The sequence below is a fragment of the Alosa alosa genome, chromosome 15 (genome assembly GCF_017589495.1).
Source record: "Alosa alosa isolate M-15738 ecotype Scorff River chromosome 15, AALO_Geno_1.1, whole genome shotgun sequence".
NCBI lineage: Eukaryota > Metazoa > Chordata > Actinopteri > Clupeiformes > Clupeidae > Alosa > Alosa alosa.
Window position 1 is genome coordinate 32960633 of NC_063203.1, and position 10000 is coordinate 32970632.

General features: G+C 46.2%; 1 protein-coding gene across 1 annotated transcript in view; it reads right to left on the reverse strand.

The window, feature by feature from the left end:
- mre11a (MRE11 homolog A, double strand break repair nuclease) overlaps positions 1-10000 on the reverse strand; it is a 55655-nt gene that overhangs the window by 17444 nt on the left and 28211 nt on the right. The window lies entirely within an intron of this gene.

Below are 10000 nucleotides of genomic sequence, written 5' to 3' on the forward strand. Positions count from 1 at the left end.
CATACGCACACACACACCATACAAATGCACACACACACATATACATACACAGATGTTTAGTATCACATTCATTGTGATACCTTGTGTGTGTGCACATGTGTGTGTGCGCATGTGTGTGTGTGTGTGTGCGCGCATGTGTGTGTGTGCGCATGTGTGTACCTTCTCCTGGCAGTAGGCCTGTGCGCGCTGCATGGCGTTGGGTGTGTTGGCATGTGTGTGTGCGTGTGTGTGTGTGCTGGCATGTGTGTGTGCGTGTATGCGTGTGTCAGGGTTCCTACACATTTCCCATTTCAAAATTCCATACTTTTCCATACTTATATTTCCAAACTATGTGGACGTCACCGTGCAAATAATTCATTACTTCATTATTTAAATAAATTATTTGAAAATCCAACTGTTAACACGTGGCGTATTAAGTACAGCCCAAAATTTCTGCAGCACCCCTGTGGGTAGGTAGTCTACTATAGCTCATACAAACCAATTTAAACCAAACCCAAACGTGTTCAATGCACAGAATTTTATTCAAACAGCAATAAACCGTGCAATGTAACTGTTACACTAATGGGTTGAAATTAGTCAAACATGACATTAACATAAAACTATTTACTATGAACCCTATTCATTGTCGGCTGTCTCTCGAGCACAACGATGCTCCACTGTGGCGGGAAATGGAAACCCCGACCCTCCCAGCAGGCTCGGGACACACAGGAACTCACACACAAAACATGAAAAACATTGGCGCAGACTTGCGTCCAACCGAACGTCGCGCTTCAAATCTCAACAGTCCACAAAGCGATAGCTCCCAAGGCTCTACAGGTCGACGTTACCCTCTTGGTCACTAGCTGGAGCACCGCAAGCTCCCGAACTAGCAGCTATGACTCCATCACACTCTCGACCGGCAGCTGGCGCTCTGGAAGTTCTTCAGTAGCTGGCGGTGTAAACCCGGCCGCTGTGGTCGTGTTCCAAGGTCGTCAGAGAGTTCGCACTCTCTATGGATGAGATCCTCGGATGACGGCAGCATCGACATTGGCGTCGAGCCGGGAACTTCTTGCCAGCCGCGGACACTTCCGCAACATCAGCCGGGGCCGCTTCCTCCAGCGCTGGCAGCTCTCGTCGGCTGTGCAGGGCTGGTCCCGCTGGTCGCCTGCACAGGTCCCGCGCCGGGCCGGAAGGTCCTCCATCCTCTGCAGTGGCGAGCTCAGCGAGCTGGCTAGTCCTTAAAAAGGACCATTGGAACATCTGCTGAGGTTCGCCGCCATCTTGCTGGTCTGGTCTTCGGCCTTCTTCTCCATCTTGATCTGGCGTAGATCTTCGCGCCCCGGGAGGGGCCCATCCCACTTCTGACACCAATGTAGCGATCTCACCCTCAGACAAGATTCACCTTTGGCCAGGACGGCCATTTATTGGAACAGGAAGACTCAGACACAATCAGACATACTAGGATAACTACATAGGGCAACACAGGGGTAGTCTCAGCCGCACATGCTACACACAATAAGGGTTTACCACACACATCAACACGGGGATAAACACATGAGGTACAACCAAAGAGACTAACACGCTAACAAATACACAACATGATAAACGCAACTACAACTATTATAACCGACATTACACATTATAGCATTCACTCGCACTGCATTCTGGGAGACACTCATTCAACGTTAGACATGTACATCCACCGACGCTACACTATTATATGTATCCACAAACTTAGCTGTTGGTGAACGGAGATGCAGATCACTAATTCATTTATTTGCGCCACAGCCCATGTTCTGCGTTCACTCCAATGAGACAAGTGAAATACATGTTTTTAAAGCCGTTTCATTTCCAGGCTATTTGCTACGATATTTACCTGCTATGCCTTCTGTTTTCATGGACAGTTACAGGAATCCATGTCATTCGTTTATCGTTACTTCAATCCTACCTACGTTATCTCCAGAGTTTGTATGATAAGTTTGTCAGTCAGTTTCAGCCTCTCCTCTAGCTCCTCTACACCCATTAGGATTTATTACGTTTTGTTACACTCTAGAATTGGAGAAGACAAAGGGGGCCTCTGCATGGATGTAATTGTAGAGCTGTACGATGTGCTCAATTATCTAGGCTAGCTCCAGAGTAGGCTAGCTCCAGAGTAGGCTAGCTCCAGAGTAGGCTAGCTCCAGAGTAGGCTAGCTCCAGAGTTGGCTAATGGCCTTACATGACTGGGACCGCCCGTTTATTATTGATTATCATTATTATTATTAGGAGGCCCCTCATTGGTCGAGGCCCCTGGGCTGAAGCCCAGGTAAGCCTCTGCATTAAGGCGCCAGTGGAGGTGGTAATAGACAAATATTTCCTGAGTGACATATACACCATATACACACATATGCATATGCAGTGTCATGTTGATACACATACACACAAACCATCATTTAAGTCTAGGGCCAGCCCGACACCAGTAAAATACATCCTAGATACATTATTCACACTCAGGTTTCAAACTGTCAGCTAACCTTGTAGGACGAACCTCGAACCTAAAACATGTTTACATCCACAACTGACCTGTATAGACTATACACTCAAAGGCTCTTCAATTCATTCGTTTTCTTTTCAATGTCTTTGTCATATTTCACCACCTCGTTCTTTGTCTTTTGCTCCTTTTCTGAAGGCATTTGATTTTGCCAGCAAAGACAGATTGTCTGCTTCAATTGCAAGTTCATCAGCAGATGTTAGAAGTGAATTTATGGTGGTCTGAAGCTTTTTTCTCTTAATCTTGAGTTGGTCCACCTCATCTTGAGTTGGCTTCCGTTTCTGTGCTCCTTCTTCTTCTCCTCTTCATCATATGGTACCTCTGTCTTGCACAGGCAGCAGACTGTAGCAGTTCCTTGGTCATTGCTACATTAGCTACCCCACCCACATGATGGAGATGATCTACTATTACCCACTGGGCAATCAAGGTTCTGTCCTTCATGTTTGGGACTATGATGTTCTTATTAACAGAAAAGCCTCTTTCTACAGAAGCCTGGCCATGGGACAGCAGGAGAACCTTTTCAACAAGTTCCCACAGATCTTTCAGTGGCTTCTCTTTGGCCAGCTATGCATGGAAAAGGTGTCCAGTCTAGAGTAAGCACCAGTGGGCCACTGTATGACATCCTCACTTGTTTTGCAGACCACTGCAAAGTCCCTGAACTGGTTGAGAATTGTGTCACACTGGTTCTCTCTGATCCGTCCAGCACTTGAGATGATCAAAAGTTGAATCCAAGTTGAATCCAAGATGGCGGCGGCGTACACACGCAGCGACCTCTCTCTGTCCCAACCGTGCGGTGTTTTGTTCGTTTAAAAGTGTTTGTCGAAAGTTTTACGTGTTCGTCTTGTCTTACTACCTCGTACTACAAAGTACAGCAGGCAGTTTTTAATCGACATCTGCAAAAGCAAGTTTTGCAGCGTTCTGGACTTTGCAACAGAGGCGCTAAAGGAACTTCGGACTACTCCGGCCTGCAACAACACGGACTTCGCCTGCTACTCCTCCCGGAAAGAAAGCGTCGGGCGGTGTGCGAGGAAGCAGAAGAGGGCAAGCGGGCGTCGGGCCCAGGCTAGCGGCCAGCCCAACTTCGCCCAGCCATACCATCCATTCTCCTGGCAAATGTCTGCGATCACTGGACAACAAAATGGATCACATCGACTGCTGAGATCAACGAACGGACAGTAAGTAACTGCTGTGTGCTTTCGTCTTCACTGAGACTTGGTTAAATGACAACATTCGGGACTCTGCTGTACAACTGGAGCAGCTAGCATGCTATCGAGCAGACAGGGCCATTGTAAAGGGAGGTAAATCACGAGGAGGAGGAATCTGTGTTTACATCCGTGACGAATGGTGCCGGGACACTGTAGTAGTATACAAACACTGCTCACCACTGGCAGAGTTTATGATCATAAAGTGCCGACCTTTTTTTTTACCTGCCAAGGGAAATTACTGCGATTCTGCTAGTCGCAGTATACATCCCGCCTACCAACAACAACAGCGATAAGAACGCGGCTCTTAGTGAACTGTACCAGGCTGTCAGTGAACAACAGGCGGCACACCCAGGCGGTTTCACCATCTTCACTGGAGATTTTAACCATGCTGATCTAAAAACTGTACTTCCAAAGCTACACCAGCATGTTGATTTTCCAACAAGAGGAGATAACATCCTGGACCTGGTCTACACTACACACAAAGGAGCATACAAAGCCACCCCCCTCCCCCACATTGGACTTTCAGACCATATCACTGTTATGCTAATGCCCGCATACAGACAAAGGGTAAAAGCGAACAAACCGGTTAAGTAAGCAGGTAAAAGTGTGGCCTGAGGGGAGCCTCCGATGCTCTTCAAGACTGCTTTGACACAACAGACTGGGAAATGTTTAAGCAGGCAGCCACTTACAACAACGGACAGACATAGAGGAGTATACAGACACTGTAACCTCTTACATCACCAAGTGCATCGATGATGTGACCCACACAAAAGACATCATCACTTTCGGGCTAACTGGAAGCCATGGCTGACAGGGGGGATGTCCTCAGGCTGCTGAGGGCCAGAGACAAAGCCTACAGAGCTGGGGATGAAGCTGGCATGAAAACAGCGAGAGCCAACCTGTCCCGTGGCATCAAGGGAAGCAAAAAAGGAATACACTCACAAGATAACCACCCACTTCAAAGACAGCAGGAACTCACAAAGCCTATGGCAGGGCATTCAGGCCCTCACGGACTACAAGCCCGCGCCACAGGCTGTGAGAGCAACATCCCTCTGCTCAACAACCTGAACCGCTTCTTTGCTCGCTTTGAAGCACAAAACAGCACCTGCCCACAGAAGACCCATCCCCTCTACATGAGCAGCCCTGTGCCTCTCTGCCCGACAGCGTGAAGAGGACACTTGCTGCTATCAACACCCATAAGGCAACAGGTCCAGACAACATCCCAGGTCGTGGCGCTGAAGGACTGCGCGGGGGGAGCTTAAGGATGTCTTCACAGACATCTTTAACACTTCCCTGAAGCAAGCCATCGTCCCATCATGTTTCAAAGCTGCCACCATCATACCTGTGCCGAAGAAAACTGCTCCATCCTGCTTCAATGACTACCGCCCCTGTGGCACTGACACCCATCATCATGAAGTGCTTTGGCGGCTTGTCATGTCACATATCAAAGCCATTCTCCCCCACCCTGGACCCCTTCCAGTTTGCATACCCGAGCCAAGCGGTCTACAGAGGATGCAATCTGCTCTGCCCTCCACCCAGCCCCTCACCCACCTGGAAAAAAGAGACTCATATGTGAGATTGCTGTTTATAGACTTCAGTTCTGCATTCAACACCATAATACCACAACAACTCATCTGCAAACTTGACAAACTGGGACTCAGTACCTACCTCTGCAACTGGCTACTGGACTTCCTCTGTCAGAGGCCCCAAGTAGTACGTGTTGGCAACAATACCTCAAGCAGCATCACACTGAGCACAGGGGCCCCCAAGGCTGCGTGCTCAGTCCGCTGCTCTTCACCCTGCTGACGCGCTGACTGCACTGCAACCTACAGCAACAATCACATAGTGAAATTTGCTGGCGACACAACTCTGGTGGGTCTCATCACCAAGAGCGGCGAGACTCAATACAGGTTGGAGGTCGACCATCTGACCACGTGGTGCAGGGACAACAACCTCCTGCTGAGCGTCAGCAAGACCAAAGAGATTGTTGTTGACTTCCGGAGGGTCACACCCAACACCTGCCACTGACCATCGACGGTGCTGTGGTGGAGAGAGCGAGCAGCACCAAATTCCTGGGGGTGCACATCAGTGAAGACCTCTCCTGGACCACCAACACTGCATCACTGGCGAAGAGAGCTCAGCGCCCCTGTACTTTCTCTTTGAAACTCAGGCGAGCAAGTGCTCCACCAGCCATCATGACCACATTCTACCGAGGCACCATTGAGAGCATCCTATCCAGCTGTATCGCTGTGTGGGGCGGAAGCTGCACTGAATACAACAGGAAAGCCCTGCAGCGCATAGTGAACACAGCTGGAAGGATCATTGGTGCTTCACTCCCCTCCCTGAAGGACATTTACACCACCCACCTCACCCGCCCAGGCGACCAAAATTGTGGTGATGCAAGTCACCCCGCTCACAATCTGTTTGATCTACTGCCCTCTGGGAAGAGGTACAGAAGCCTCGCTCCCGCGACTACCAGACTCACCAACAGCTTCATACACCAAGCTGTGGGATGCTGAACTCTCTCCCTCCTCTCCCCCCTCCACCCTCAGCTACATAACACCCTGGACATTGGACCCACAATGGCCGCCTGCACTACTCCACCTGCACACTTGAACACTTGCACACTTGTACACTTTACAACTTGGTGTTGTTGTCCTGAAAACACAACACTTCTGCTGCTCTTACAATAACTTGCACCACTATGCCACTTTCTTTATTACTTAGGTCAAACAGTATTTTATAGTATTTTACAGTATTTGCACTAGTATTTTATTGACTGTCTATGCACAATTTCAAAAAAAAAATGTTGCTGCTCTTATTTTTCAATTATTATATGTGCCCTCTTATTCCTTATTTACTTACTTTTTTTTTTACTTGAATGTTATGTTGTCTGTGGACTTAAAATTGGTCAAATATGTCTTGTCTTCACCGTGGGATAGTGAGAAACGTAATTTCGATCTCTTTGTATGTCTGGAACATGTGAAGGAATTGACAATAAAGCTGACTTTGACTTTGACTTTGACTTTTGACTTTGATCAACATCGGGTTTCTCTTTTATCTTCTGTGGATCTAGTTTCTCACCAGTGTGCACCTTAGAGGGCATTTCTCCAGCAGCTTTATCACAGCTGCAACAAGGAACTCCTTGGTTTCTTTCCTAACCAAGAGGACATCTCGCTCAGAGACCTTCTTCCTCAGCTTCATTTCTGTAAGTAGCTTGTCTGCAACAAATCCTATGTTGATAAGGGAGGCATCTCTGTGATTTGATCGCTCTTTGAAGTCTTCTGAGAAGAGCTTCATTGGGGTCTTCACCCTCTGAAGTGTGTCATCTTTGACAAATCTCTGGAGAAGATGCTTCAGTATGGTGAAAAGATCATCAGCCAAGAAAGGTAGCATGGGTTTATCAGTTTATCATATCATACTTTATCAAAAAAGGCTGGCATTCTTGTGATATTGAGAGGAAGATGTTGGCTTTGACCAGAAACATAGGGTCAGCGCATGCCTTTCCAATAGTTTCAAAGGACTTGTTTTTTTGGATGTGGTACTTTAGAGTCATTAACGCCAACTACATAAGCTTGAATTTGTGGCCATATCAGAATGGCTCTTTCAAGCACAGTGATATTTTCGAGCCATCTGTGTTGGCAGTACTTGAGGGGAAAAACTGTTGAGCCTGTAACCTTTGTGAAGTCATCACGTATGGCTGGGGAGTCCTTAAAAAGCCAATAAAGGCTATTTAGTGTATGTTCAATGTCCCACGTCGTAGCACTGCTCCCAGCTTTAAAAGCATTGTGCATTATGTGGAGACCACAACTCCCTATGTTCAGGAGTTTGGAGCCAGTCTCCTCCTCCAAGCCCCTGGATAGTGTGTCGAATAATTTCCAGTTAACATGTGGGCCATCCATGGATAGCTGCAACAGCCCATGGATCCCAACAGTGTTGCAGTTACGTACAGGTACGTAATTGATCATGGAGGTCAACAGCACATGCATGTCCGAGAAAATGTGAGTCAAAAAATCTTGAGCTAACACAGTCTCCATCCCAAAACCTGAGATATACATCATATACAGTAGGACATATGCATTTGTAGATTTTACTTTTGACAAAAGTAGGGATGATAAATGCGGCGCAATACCAAAGGTTGATAAGTAGGCTGCTTTGTCATCCCCACAACTGAATTTAGAGGCTATGTTGCTGTCTGGAAACATGAGGTGGAAAAGGTCACCCTTCCCTGTACAGCTGTTGAAGGAGCCATGCTTCTCGACCAAGTCAAGCACCCACAACAGTTCTGCTGACAGATCAAAGGTCCTCATTGATGTAGCTGTGGCTGAGGCTGTGATTCTAGAAAAACAAAGAAAAAGAATAAAAATCACTGAGATGACATTGAGTTTGCAACAAACATATTTTCATAGCTAATTAACCTGTACATCATCTTCTCAATTAATTGATTAGGTGTTTTCTGAACATTTTTTTACCACCAAATAGTTGTCGATTAATTTCACAGCCCACAACTAATTGCTAAATCTATTATACTACACACTAAATAACACTATGATAATAAAAGGCATGTCGGTGTGCTGTGGCACAACCTATACATCAATCAATTATGAATTAAAACGTTAACATTGACTCATGAGTTTAATTATACAAATTAACAAAAGTAACAACATATATGACCAGCTTGTGTAAAAAACATTAACATCTCAGTACACCCTGTGTACTTAAAAAAAAGTCACTTTTTTTCTAAGGAACATACATACCAGTAATCTGTAATGCAGTTAAATCAAAGTCCTTCTAGGCAAGTCCCTCCACTCGGCGGCCATATACCAACGTTTTATGGGCACTCATTGGGCACAATCTTTGGAATCGAACTGCTTGGCGTCGCTAAGGCTTCACGACACCAATCTTGCTCCAGCGGCGAGATCACAACACATGATTGGCACGATGTCTTCACAACACACCATATGATTGGCTCAATGTATTCACATGTCGACGTTTTGCCGAGGAAGGGGTGGGATATGTGTAGACAACGGCCATATTGGCGTGACAAACTAGCCCCATGCATTTCTATGGAGTATTTTTTGAGTGCTGAGTCTCCTCATTAGAAAGTCTCTGGTTAAATCTAGAAGTTATAGCACATTGACGCCAAAGGGTGGCAATATATCACCACAAATGAAGTGGCAGTAAACTGACTTCTGTTAAGCTAATTCATTTGACTAAAAAAATGCTAGCCATTAAGCTCCTGATCTCATTACCACTGAATTACAAATACATTCCCTTTTGCAATGACTGCACAACACTTTTAATGTAACTTAACACGGTTAGTCACTTTTGTCTTACATGAACAGTTAACACATGCATTCCAAACGTACATGAGAGCGGTGGCTGTGATTAGCTTAAGTTAGCTAGATGTTGTTGTATTCCAAACAATAAGCCAACAGTCGTGGAAGGGCATTACTACGGTTAAATCTCACTATAATCTCCTAGCTGTGCGATATGTCCCATTACAACCCATTGATTTGATTCGTGTTCTTGCCGTCCACTAGGCTATTTTGCTGTGGCGCGAACAAAACGTGACATCACATGCAAGGGGTGAATACATTTCCAGATGATGTTAGCTAGTCATTTGAAGAGTATAGCGACAAGCTAAAATTAGAAAATTCTCACCTTTCATCATTTGCTGTGTGGAATTTGCTTGCATTGGTCGTTGTGTTGGTCGTTTTTGGTCCCACGTTGGATGTAGACAAAAACATGACTTTGGTTGCTGAAGAAGCGGCAACAAGACGATTATGCTTTTGCCCTTGCATATGGCTAATAACCCCCGCCTTTTGCCCTTGCATATGGCTAATAACCCCCGCCTCCCCCATGCTTTTGCCCTTGCATATGGCTAATAACCCCCGCCTCCCCCATGTTCGAGATGTCGAACGATTTTGTACAAATCTTGCACCTAGCTTTGGTTAGCCATTTGTCCTTGGTCAACCAGGCCTCATATTTTGGATTATGTAACCAGCTATCAGAAAACTTGCACTTGCCCATGGTCAGATGACATTCACCAAGGAAGCTCTATGGAGAATTGTGTGTGCGCGCCCATTATAATAAGGTCTGCGTAGCTGAAAAGTGATGTTTATCAACAAAGCTACACAAAAAAGACCAAGGTAAGTATGCTGTAGCCTATTTCTGACTATTAGCCTACATGTTAGGGATGTCCCGATCCGATATTTGGATCGGATCGGCCACCGAGATTAGCAAAAAATGTGGGATCGGCCTGCACAGGAAAATCCCGATCCAG